Source organism: Scleropages formosus, chromosome 9 (genome assembly GCF_900964775.1).
Source record: "Scleropages formosus chromosome 9, fSclFor1.1, whole genome shotgun sequence".
NCBI lineage: Eukaryota > Metazoa > Chordata > Actinopteri > Osteoglossiformes > Osteoglossidae > Scleropages > Scleropages formosus.
In genome coordinates, this window is record NC_041814.1 from 896,119 (window position 1) to 907,924 (window position 11,806).

Consider the following 11,806-nt stretch of genomic DNA (forward strand, 5'->3'; position numbering starts at 1 on the left):
TGGCGTCCCCAGTACTGGCCTATTCGTTCAGTTCACTTATAATTAGTTAGTCATTTATACAGCACTGTAATTTTACCAGAGCAATTCAGGCTAAGTATCTTGCTCAAGGGTACTACAGCCAGAGGCAGGGATCAAACCTATAACCTTCGGATGCAAAGGAAGGGACCCTAACCACGACTCTGCCAGAGGTCCCCAGTGATGAAACGAAGGAAAAAAACGGCTTTCGCCTCCACAGACAAGAGCGGTCCGATGTCCACGCGGATCGAACCCGCATTCTCTCTGTTCTCGCAGGGCTACAGCCAGCCTCAGCCGCACCACCCGCAGCCTTGCTGAAGTCAGCGTCCAGGGGAGGGCGGCAGTTGGGCTACCTGCACCACCTGCTGCCAGGCATCGGCGGTGCCGCTCGCTCCGTCGACGGGTCGGATCCCGGACGAGGCCGCGCTCCAAAGCCTGCTGCGGGTGGAGCTCCCGTGTGTCCGCAGACACGGCAGCGCCTACTGGTGTCCAGGCCACCGCAGCACCGCTTCGAGAAGCTGGACGAGCTCCGAGCAACAATGGAGAAGAACTCACTCCTTCTTACCTTTGTGTTAGAGCCGCTGGATGTGCCCCCTTAGGGTGTCTCTTCTCAGACTGCTCTGCAGACGTGTTAACTGCTTAACGTTCATAAGATCAACAAGAACGAGACATCGATTTTAGGCAACCGATCCGCGAATCACCACTACAATATTTCTGGACAAGTCGTTAAATTAAATTTAGTAGAAAAAACTTTACTCGAATCCGACCAGAGGCAGCCAGTACGGGAGAGAGGCGATACTTTCCGAGACACACTCTAGCCAAGCGTGCATAATTTGGCATCCTACAAACAACTCCATAGCTTTATTTGCTTTTATTCAATAAGTGTGTTTGTTGACTACGATGGACTGGCTTCCTGCCCAGGGGGTACGCTGCGAGGGAGGGAGGGAGTGTGTCAGACTCTGGCAGAGCGCACATGCGTGCGAGCGTACGTCGCGCCAGCACTCCCGACACATGAGCGCTGGAGTAGGTTGAGGCCCACGAAGATGCAGCTGGTCGCACTGACCCTGCTGGCCACATTGAGCAGATGCGGCGAGGGAGGCAGGAGGAAGGCGGGTGGCCCAATCGAGTCGATAACCCCTTTAACGGGATCCGAGCTGTGCTGTTACTACGGGCTCCGCTCACCGCCCCTCCCCTCTCAGAGCGCCCCTTGTCCTCCTCAACGCACACACAGCACATTAACCTTTACGGTTTGGACCCCCATTCAGCAGCGATGCTCGATGGTTACCGGTGCAAGGAGCTCTGGGCTTTTCCCGTTCCCGTGTCGAGACGGGAGACTGGGATGCGCAGTGCCGATGAACAACACTAAAGGGAACGCTCTGGTGCCGTGCGATTTGTCACACAGCGGTGCTCGTGGACCAGCCGCCCAAGAAATGAATGTGTTAATTTAACAGGCAGGTGTAGACAGACCGGAATAACAGGGTCGCATCAAGCTCCCGGTGGAACTCAGTCGTACGTCTTCGTGCTTGTGAGCTTCGGAAGAACAAACGATGCACAAATATTGACCTTTATTATTCCTATTAGCCGCTCTCAGTCTGGGACTTTGGCAGCCGACGTCATAACGGACGCTGATTATATGAGTTAAGAGTGATATTGTGGTTAAAATGATGTAACCAAGGGCTCAAATCTCTGTCGCGCGACAGTCTCAGCTGCCATCTCAGCCGTTCTCTCGTTTCTTTTGTGTTCAGATCCTACTGGTTCAGTGTATACTACACAGTAAAATGCTGAGAAGTCAATTTCACCTTTTTTTGGGCTGTACTGAAGTGCAAGGCAGGGAGAAAGTGAGATGCAACCACCGTGACATGGCTGAGCCGGACTACCCAAGGACACTTGTGTGCATCACCCGGGGCGTTCCTCGCTGCTCTGCTGGGTGGTTCGCTCCAGCCCCAAGGACAAGAGTGCTGCAGCTAGGAGGAGGAGCGAAGGGGAAAGGGTGGTCTGCTTTGCTCCCCTTGCAATTTCCTGGCTGAGGGCTGGATGTTGAACATCTGAGTGTCACACAGTTCTGCCCTGTCTCTTCCTCCCTGAGTGAACTCACACACACGCACACACACACACACACACACACACACACACATTGACTGAAACCGCTTGTCCCGAGTGGGTTCGCAGCAAGCCACAGCCTAACCCAGCAGCGCAGGGTACAGGGCTGGAGGGGGAAGGGGACACACCCAGGACAGGATGTCAGTCTCACCCCAAGCAGGACTCAAACCCCAGACCCACCAGCGAGCAGGCACAGGCCAAACCCCCTGCTCTACCACACCCACCCTGAGTGACCTGCCTTTGCTTTCCACATGTACTTCTTCATCCTGTAGCACGCAGACCTCGGATCTTGGTATGCTGCCCTGTTCCCCGTCTGCGGAATTGGGCTGCACGTGCATGCGCAGAGCACACTCGGGACTGAAATGGTGCTGTGTGAGGAGCATGATACTTTTTGGAGAAGAATGAGTACAGAGCTGTGTGGATACAGCGAGAGACCCGTTTGTCACTTCTGCATTACTCAAGGATTAGAGGATTCTGAAGCTGCACGAGCACACACCGCGCACATGGCTGCTGGGTGGTCATCTCTGCGCCGGAGCGCTCGGCAGTCCGGTCACCGTGGGTGCGCGCAGATGGTACTTTTGCAATACGGGGTCAGAGTGCGAGACTTGAGGGCGCTGCTGGTGCGAGGGCTGGAACGCGTTCTGGTCGGACTCCGTGCTCCACATCATCAAGGACGGTTAGGGTTAGAACTGCGGATCAATAAGTTGACATCGCTCGTGTACGCCATAACTCCAAAAGCACAACACTTCTGGCAATAAGTGCAATAACTATTTCTGTGGATGTCTTTCGGTGGAAATTCATTTTAAGGATTTATGCCCCATACGTATCGACTTTGAACTCCTCTGCAAGTGAAATGGAAATAAAACACGTTTGAGTCACTGGACATATTCATTAGGCTGTAAAATGTGCGACTGCTACATGGCAGTGAGCCAGCTCTGCATCGTAGGCGATTTTTTTCCTTCTTATTGTGTCGTCCCAGCTACTGTTGCCCGTCGCTGGAGTCGGCCCAAAAACTGTTTGTACACAGGTCTGCCTAAATGAAAGGAAAGCTGCGGAAGTGAGTAAAAACCTCTTCCTTTTGTGGATCCGGGCGTGAAAAATGTCTGATGCACAGCATCTTCTTGCTTTATTTTTACGCTCCTGTCTCTCGCTTCAGCCTCCTCCTCTATTATATGCGGACGCCGAGGGTGTCGAAAGCGTTATTTTCGCTCAGCTCTCACCTAGACGGGCCGATCCTGTCCGTACGAAGCCCGGCTCGGGCCTTGCAGCTGCTGTCAAGCGGACTGAAAAAAAGCAGGGCTGAACAAGGCCATTGGAGCAATGGCACGGACGCCGGAGCTGATAGGAACAGCTGACCGACGATGTCCACTTAAAAATGCGCCCTTGATTTGTGTTCAGAAGAGTCAATGAAACTGAACAGATTTGCCGTTACCCTGAATTTATCAAAAATGGCAAAGAAACAAATAAGGAGAGACTGGAGGGAAACAACAGGCAGCCAGGGGATCAAGGGGACTGTAAGAATCACAAATTGACAAGATTCTTCCTACTAATGTGAGAAAAAAGCAGGGACAATACGCTCTTTAGTAGTCTTAGCAGTCATAATGATAACGAATTGGTGCATAGAAGTGTTACGATGTCATGCGGAGCTGAGGGAACCGGGACGGCTGGACCCAAGTGCAGAGTCGTTTGTCTGGATTCAAGGGGTCGGGCAAGTTCTCGGTGTCGGGGACAGGCGAAGGGTCGGTCGATCGGCGGTCGTAGTCGAAGCAAGGATCCATGGGCGTGGTCAGGGGACGAAGCGAAGGGTCGGTCGGTCGGTCGGTCGGCGGTCGGAGTTGGAACGAAGATCTGTGGACGTGGTCGGGAAACAAAGCAAAGGATCAAAAACGGGAGGACGAGAACTGAGAACAAGGGTTGCGTGTAAACTGGACTTCACGAGGGAGGACGGTTGTCTCTGATGAGATTCCGCAAAGGTATGGGCGCTGAGGAGGGTCTTTAAAGGTGAGCGGTTAGTCAGGTGCTGGAGTCAGGTGCTGTCGATTGAGGTGCGGGCGTGGACGCGACATACGGAATGTTTTTAATTTATTTAAGTTGTATTTTTTTTAATAGAACCTAACCCACCACTAAATGGAGTGATACGTGCATCACGCAGCTTTTACTGATTACAAAAGTGGTGGAATGTCGTCAGCAACAGACAGGACTTCGAGTCCCAACTCATGAGTTGAGGATGTGCTGTACCCACCAGTATTTGCAGATAAAACTGTAAGTCACTCATGATAATAAGTTCAAGTTCAATTTCAAGTTCAAGTCATAGTGATACAGTTGCAACGTGTCCTTTCCAAGTATTCGCTGACCTTCTTTGAAACTAAGAGCAACATTTAGCTCTCAAATCAACACTTCCCTTGTTTGGTGCTCCGACTTAAACGGTGTTCAACAACCTCGCACCGTATTTTCGTCACGAATAATAGTTAAAATGAGCGCGAGGGGCGCCACTCCAGGTCCACCCAGCTCCGTCGGCGCACCTGATCCCGAACTAATTGCCAGCCCTGAGAAAGGGGTGAAGGGGTACCGACATTACTGTGCATCACCGATCATCTCTCTGCTGCGTTGCCCATGAAAACCGAATGATCCAGGTTCACTTGCCTGTTTCCCAGAGTTCCGTTCTGCACGAGTTTCCGGTCCAGCGTCGAGTTCCCGTCCTGTGCGAGCCGTTCCTCCGTACCCCTGGTCCCCTGACGGTCCTTGTAAGAACACGCGGCGCGTCTCTTCGTTCCACGTTCGTCGTGCCAGCCGTGCGTTTCATTGTGCAGAAACTCTACGCTTCAATCCTCACGCTTTACGTCCGTGTCCGTGCAGCATCCGGACCTGACTTCACCTGTAACTTCTTCAACATGGCAGTGGATCAGAACAACACAGCGGGACTGCAGGGTGAGGTGCTTGTACCTGCAGGTGGGACGAGCTCCTTTTCGCTCATCTTACCTGGATGCGGACGAGCGACGGGTCGGTCGTCTTCTCCAGATGAAGGTGGCTACGAAGAGATCGAGGTCTCCGGAGGCCTGAGATCGAAGATCTCCCGGAAGAGCCGGAGATGGTCTTGAGCGGGTGACGACTGACCGAGATGTACGGCGTTCAGTTTCACCATCATCACCGACTCTCTGGTGAGGCAGAGTTCACCCTCAGTAAGCAACACGATGTCAGCAGGGAATTAATTCAGGCAAAAGTGCAATTTTTGACTGATCGCAAGATGACATTTACCTCATGAAATGATCTTTTCGGTGTAATTAGTGCCACTTTAAGAGTGAGTGTCACCAGCCTGGAACGCATCAATAATAAAAAGCCCGAGTTATGAATGAAGGGGTTCTGGAGGAAATTAAGAGCAGCCAACTGGATTTTACACAAACTAAGTGTACTTTTTTATTGATGGGCTTCTCTTAATTACATTGGGGTGTCGCTGACTCACAGGGACGCAGGGTGGTTTTTTCAGCATTTTATGAGCGGTTTAGGGAAAGCGTCTGAGTGTTTCTCATCATGCGATATAATCCTCGCAAAGTCAATCGCAACACAGACTAGAATTCCTTCCGCACGCTTTTCTGAGCGCTTGCGTGATTGTTTAAGGTGAGTTATGTTAAGTACTTCAACAGCAAAAATGTTTAATCTACCTGAAGAAGCAGAGACTTGAGAAGGGAGGAGAGCATGAGTTGGGTGCGGAGCATTAAAAATTCAAATGGACTTTTTCATTAGTCATCAGGGAAAAAAGTTTCATATTTTTGTCTCGTATTTAATTTCCTCCCTTTTCATATTTCATCAAAAGCTTCCCCTGCTCCTTCCATCGCCCCTCCCCCGAACCCCCCACCCATCCTCTCCTGCATCTGCTATCAATCGTGGAATCTGACTTTAATATGCTTTACGGAGGAATATAACTCATTTATCAGAGCGCAGGACCCGGGTTCCACCATGCCGAACATTTCATAGCCCAGTAAGCGACGCACAGGCCAGCTGTAACAGCACTAATGCCGCTATTCGTTCCGCCCGGTGCATTGCGCTCGATCTGTCGCTTCCTGCCAGCTGACGAGATGCTTTGCACCGCGCGGTTCGAGAAACTGGCATTCCCTCTTCAGCAAACCCCATGTCTACTTTCCTCCGGAAGGGAAATACCAGAGAGGGATGTCTAAATACCGAGTCTCTGCAAACTGACTTTGTTTTACTTTGTCAATAAAAACAATTGAGTGGGTTGAGTTAAGTCCCAATGAGTCCCCCGCACTGCTCAGAACTGATGTAAGAAAATGTGCTCCACTTGTGAGGTGGTTAGATTTGCACAACTGACCTTCGCAATTATCTATTTTGCAGATTCTTTTCTCCAAAGCAACTTCCAGTGAACTCTATGATCCCACACACCTTATTCACCGCGGTGACTTACACTGCTAGATACACTACTTGCAATGGGTCACTCATCCATACATCACTGGAACACACTCTCACTGTGACTCACACACTATGGGTGAACCTGAACACCATGCCTTTGGACTGTGGGAGGAAACCAGAGCACCCAAAGGAAACACAGACAGACATACGAAAAACAAGCAAACTCCACACAGACTGAGCGGGGATCAAACCCACATCCTCTCGCCCCACTGTGCCACCGTGCCGCTCACCCCGTTGACTCAGGCTCACTGACAGTGGAGAACATCACTTTGGCTTCGGCACAACACGGTCCAGTTGACGACAGGGCAGTAGGGTAGTCGGAACTGTCTGTTTCTACTCATGTCCATGACCGCCATCATTCCTCGCTTGTAATTCCTGCGAAAGGCAACGGAGAGGGATCGGAGACGGCGCTCGGGAGAACTGGGAATCCAGGAATGACACCCCGGACGTAAAAGTGGGTTTGAGGCGCGAGGAGCTCGGTTGGGTTCAAGGCGCGATCCGAAGAGTCGTGGCTGAGATTCGAAGAGCGAGGGTCGAGATACGAAAGGCGAAAAACAAGGAGCAAACTGAACGCACAGAGAGGCCAGGTTTCTCCCAGTGACTCTGCCATTTCTGACGGTAGGGCCCTCTCGTTTGAACTGCATTTTTCTGAGGTGCAGGTGCGTGGCATGTATTTGGGATTAGCAGTGGCGTTTTTTAACTTGGGTGATGTAGCTTGTACATGTTTCATCCACGAACCCATTAACATGTTGCTCATTGCAGTGCTCGGCCTTACAGCACTTTTCACCTTCACCGCCACACCTTTACCTTGCCCAGCTACATGCGCTCTATTGCCTCCTCCACTTTTTCTGATGCATTATACATTTGCAGGACTACTTTCGGCGTAACGCTCGCCTCAATTATCACGGATGGCCGGATGGTCGTTTCATCATATCTGCCGTCCCCACGTGACGTGGACAGCGAAGGAGGGGCCGACGTGCCAAAGTCGGAGACCGAGTGTGATTTTCCCCAGCGGCACCAAGTTCATTTCTCACAAAGCCTAAAAAACCGGTACAGCTGCCGCCCCCGAGCTCAACGTGAACAAAATAAGACGGAGAAAGCGTTTCAGCCTTCAACACGATTCTATGTTACCACGGTGACAGGAACTCAACGGTGGCTGCAGGCATTTTCCAGCCGTGTTGAACATTAGCTCTTCTTTCCTTCTTTCTTTCTTTCTTGTTCTGGTGAAAGCGCCAAAGCGGACAGCAAATTGCCCGAAGTCAGTCGTTTGGTTCCAGCAAGTTCCCTGGGCCTGGTGGGCCGATGATAACTTGAGAGCGGAAAGGCTGCGACGCGGGAGCCTCCTTTCATTAAACCTCATATCTGTTCCAAGTCGCCTCTTCCGGTAGGGATGTGACAGTGACGGAGGAATCAATGTGGAAGGGGGTTCCCGATCGCACCGCGTGCTGTCCCACGGCACCCGGGAATCGGGAATAGGGATTGAGCCTGTCGCTCAGCTCGGCGAGCACTGGTGGTAACTGATAGCACCGCGGATGCGGTCGGGACCGTTAACCCAATTGGATCTCCATCATCATTACTCTTATTGATGGGCCCCAGAGAAAGGAGACAAGCGGCATCGGACACGTTTGCATCCTCGCCGCCTCTCCCCTCTCGCCTCGCGCGCACATTTGCACCTATGGATTAAGCGCCACTTTATTAGAGCAAACAAATGACGTGAGGAGGAGCAGCAGAGCGAAGACGAGGCCGTCCGTAGCGAGGGGGGCGGGACGAGGGTGAGGACCAGGGTTACGGGCGCAAAGCTGGGCCGTATGGAGATCTGGGGGTGGAAGTAAAACCGGCGTGCTTCCGACACACTCGGGGGCTTCGGCTGCAGACGACTCTTCCGCACAAGCGATACCGAAGACGCCGGGATGAAAGTGTCTCTGGGAACGTTTCCCTGCGGATGAAGCGCAGCGGCCGACATCCTTGTCCTCGGCGCCTTCTCGAAGCAACGCAGACAAGCAGACTGAACGCGTTTCGCTGTCGTGCTGCTTTTGTAGCTCAACGCGCTGTGTTCGCAGCGTCGCGGCGGCATTACGTGAATCACGTTCAATTAAACTAAAGGTTTTTAATAAACCCAACGAACCCCGGCGGGCGGCTGGGTCACCGCAATCCGCGGCCGAAAACAGCAGGGACGAATCCTTCCTAGGTAAATTTGTCAGGCAGCTTATGAATCTATTTGTGTCCCTCTAGGGCACAATAATGTGTATTTACAGCCGCTGCCCTTACAGGAATCATCGCTGTCTCCGGTGCGACAGCCACGCGCACGACTGCGCTCTAAATCTCAACAAATGGTTTCCCTGCACAGCAGTAGGAAGGAGCCCGACGAGCGCAAAATGACTCGCGTCGATAGAAACAAAATTTGCTCGTGCTGTTGTTATCGGGGGACAGAAACGCAGCTTCTTGTGCAGAATGTGTTCTGTCCATTAGGAGGGGGCCGGGGGCGCGTGTCTCGCCGCCTGCTCATTTCGTTAGAGAGGATGAGATGGGTGCTGGGATCCTGAGGCGGATGCTCACCTCCTGGGTGGGGCGCGTTTCGCGGCAGCAGCGCTTATAAGGCCATCGTATGCGGACCCACAGGGAGGCCGTGAGCCCCGGGGGCTGCGGACACCCACGGCCGGACTTCTAATGGTCCCAGTGTGAAGGACGGCACGTCCAGCTGCTCCCCTGTTCCCATGGTCTCAGGCATTCATCTGTCATCTTTGTACTGACCCACCTTCCAAAATTAGATCAGTCCACATAATTCGTACTTTCATTAATGTTTTTCGCAATTATTTACCACTGTTGATTTTGCAGAAACTTTTATCCGAAGAGACAAACAACTGAGAGGAAGCAAAAGTGCGTTTCAGAACGGGCGAAGAGCTTTATGCACAGGCAGAGGATCGTCGAAGCACCGTTACTTTCGCCGATAGCACCGTTTCTGCTGGAGAACAGTGTGTACAGTAGTAGCTGCATGTAGAGGGTCTAACAGGAAGTGCAGAGACGTCTTTGGTAGGTCTCGCGAGGCGTATTTACGTGCTGTAAGGAGACCAGGAGGGATGTGGGTCTAAAAGCGATGTGTTTTGAGGCCTTTTCTGAGTGCTCGGAGGGATTCAGCAGTTCTGAGGGACGCAGGGAGCTTTCTGGCGCACCGCAGTCAAAAGTGAGAACTTCAACTTTCAGTCGTGCCACCGAGCAGCGATGGATCAATGGACTGCTTTTTGACTTGATGAAGCAAAACCAGTTCATTTTGGAATGGAACCCAACAATAGGCAAATGTCAACAAAGTCCCGGTTATTGGAGAAAACAGACAAAATGCTTTGCGGGAAGGAGAAACAGGACACATGATCGCATGTAACAATGGCAATGGGAAGAGGTGGGAAAAAAGACGAGACTGGGGAGGACGGGAGACACGCATCTGCCATATTAAGACAGAAGCATGGGGCTTTGCAGCTTGGCATAGATCTGAGTCCCGACTGTATTTCAGAGCAGCGACCAGAGATACGAACTGAACAGCCCCATTTTAAAGCTGGAACCTCAAGGGAATTGCACAAAAAAGCAGTGGAATCAGTGGTGACTTTTCCTTGTCTTCAACTTGCTAGAGCCTTTTCCTACTGTCCCTGTGGCTACTCTCAACAAATTGGAAGGAGGGGTTGTGCGATCCATCGTGCCTTCTCCACTGCAAACCCCTCTAACCTCCCGACCCCGGTCCCCCGCCACTCCAATGGCACCAGAGCATGAGCGCTCCCCTACTGGGGACTGGGGACTGGAGACTAGCAACTAGAGACTGGGAAGTGAGAACTGGAGACCGGGAACTGGAAACTTGGGACTGGGAACTGGAGACTGAAGACTGGTGACTAAGAACTGAGAAGTGGGGACTGGGAACTGGAGACTGGGGACTGGAGACTGAAGACTGGTGACTAGAGACTGGGAAGTGAGAACTGGAGACTGGGACTGGAGACTGGAGACTGGGGACTGGCGACTAGAGACTGGAAGTGAGAACTGGAGACTGGGACTGGAGACTGGAGACTGGGGACTGGAGACTGAAGACTGGTGACTAGAGACTGGGAAGTTGGAACTGGAGACTGGAGACTGGGGACTGGCGACTAGAGACTGGGAAGTGGGAACTGGAGACTGGGACTGGAGACTGGGGACTGGAGACTGGGGACTGGCGACTAGAGACTGGGAAGTGGGAACTGGAGACTGGGACTGGGGACTGGGGACTGGCGACTAGAGACTGGGAAGTGAGGACTGGGAACTGGAGACTGGGAACTGGGAATTGGGGTCTGGAGACTGGAGACTGAAGACTGGTGACTAGAGACTGGGAAGTGGGGACTGGCGACTAGAGACTGGGGACAGGGGACTGGAGACTGAGGCGAAGAGCCCTCGCTAATCTCGTCGGCCACCAGACGTCCCTGTGACCTTCGGAAAGCTGCTGTCGGCTTCAGACAACGGCAGCGATCGTGACGAGCAGCACGAGGGGATTTTCCTCGAAAGTGCGAGACGCCAGAGGCACAGGAGCGATGAAATATCCAGGACCTTGGAGAGAAACCTCCGCAGATGTGCGCCGAGCACCTGGGACGTTTCTCGGGCAAAGAGTTCAGTCCTAGGAGCACAAGTTTGCCGAAGGCTTCGGGTTGGAGTTCTATCGGTGATCCTTTTCAAACCGAACGCTTATCCGGCATTTCTGAGCCGCTGTCTCACGAGTTCCACGAGCGCAAAGCGGCGAACGACAGCGATGTCACAAAAAGAGAGCAGCTCTCTGAAGCGGGCAGGAGAAGGAGAATGAAAAAAGAATAGAAGAAGACATACGTAGACTCTCAAGAGGTGGAATAATCAATATTATTTTATTATTATTTGTATTATATCGCCAGGCAATGGGGCAGGAGTACAACCACAAGGCCAACGGGAATCTTTGTCTCACACAAACAGCCCACACACGGTTAAACGCACTAAGCGCCAGGCACCCCGGTACAAACACACCGGTACAGTCCCCTTCATGCTGGAACATCTATATATGTTACCCAGCAGCCCTAACGTTGGGTAACGTAGCTGCCCTAGAGTGTCGTGGGCCGACATATTATATTAATACAACTGTTACTATCATTTAAATGGCAGTTGTTCTCTTTGCCTCTGCAATTGGCTAGAATCAAAGTAGGTGTTTTTCATTTATTTTTAAAATTATATCTGTATTTTACCATTACTCATAAGTATCTATTAACAGTATTTTTCTTGTAAGCACAGCAATATT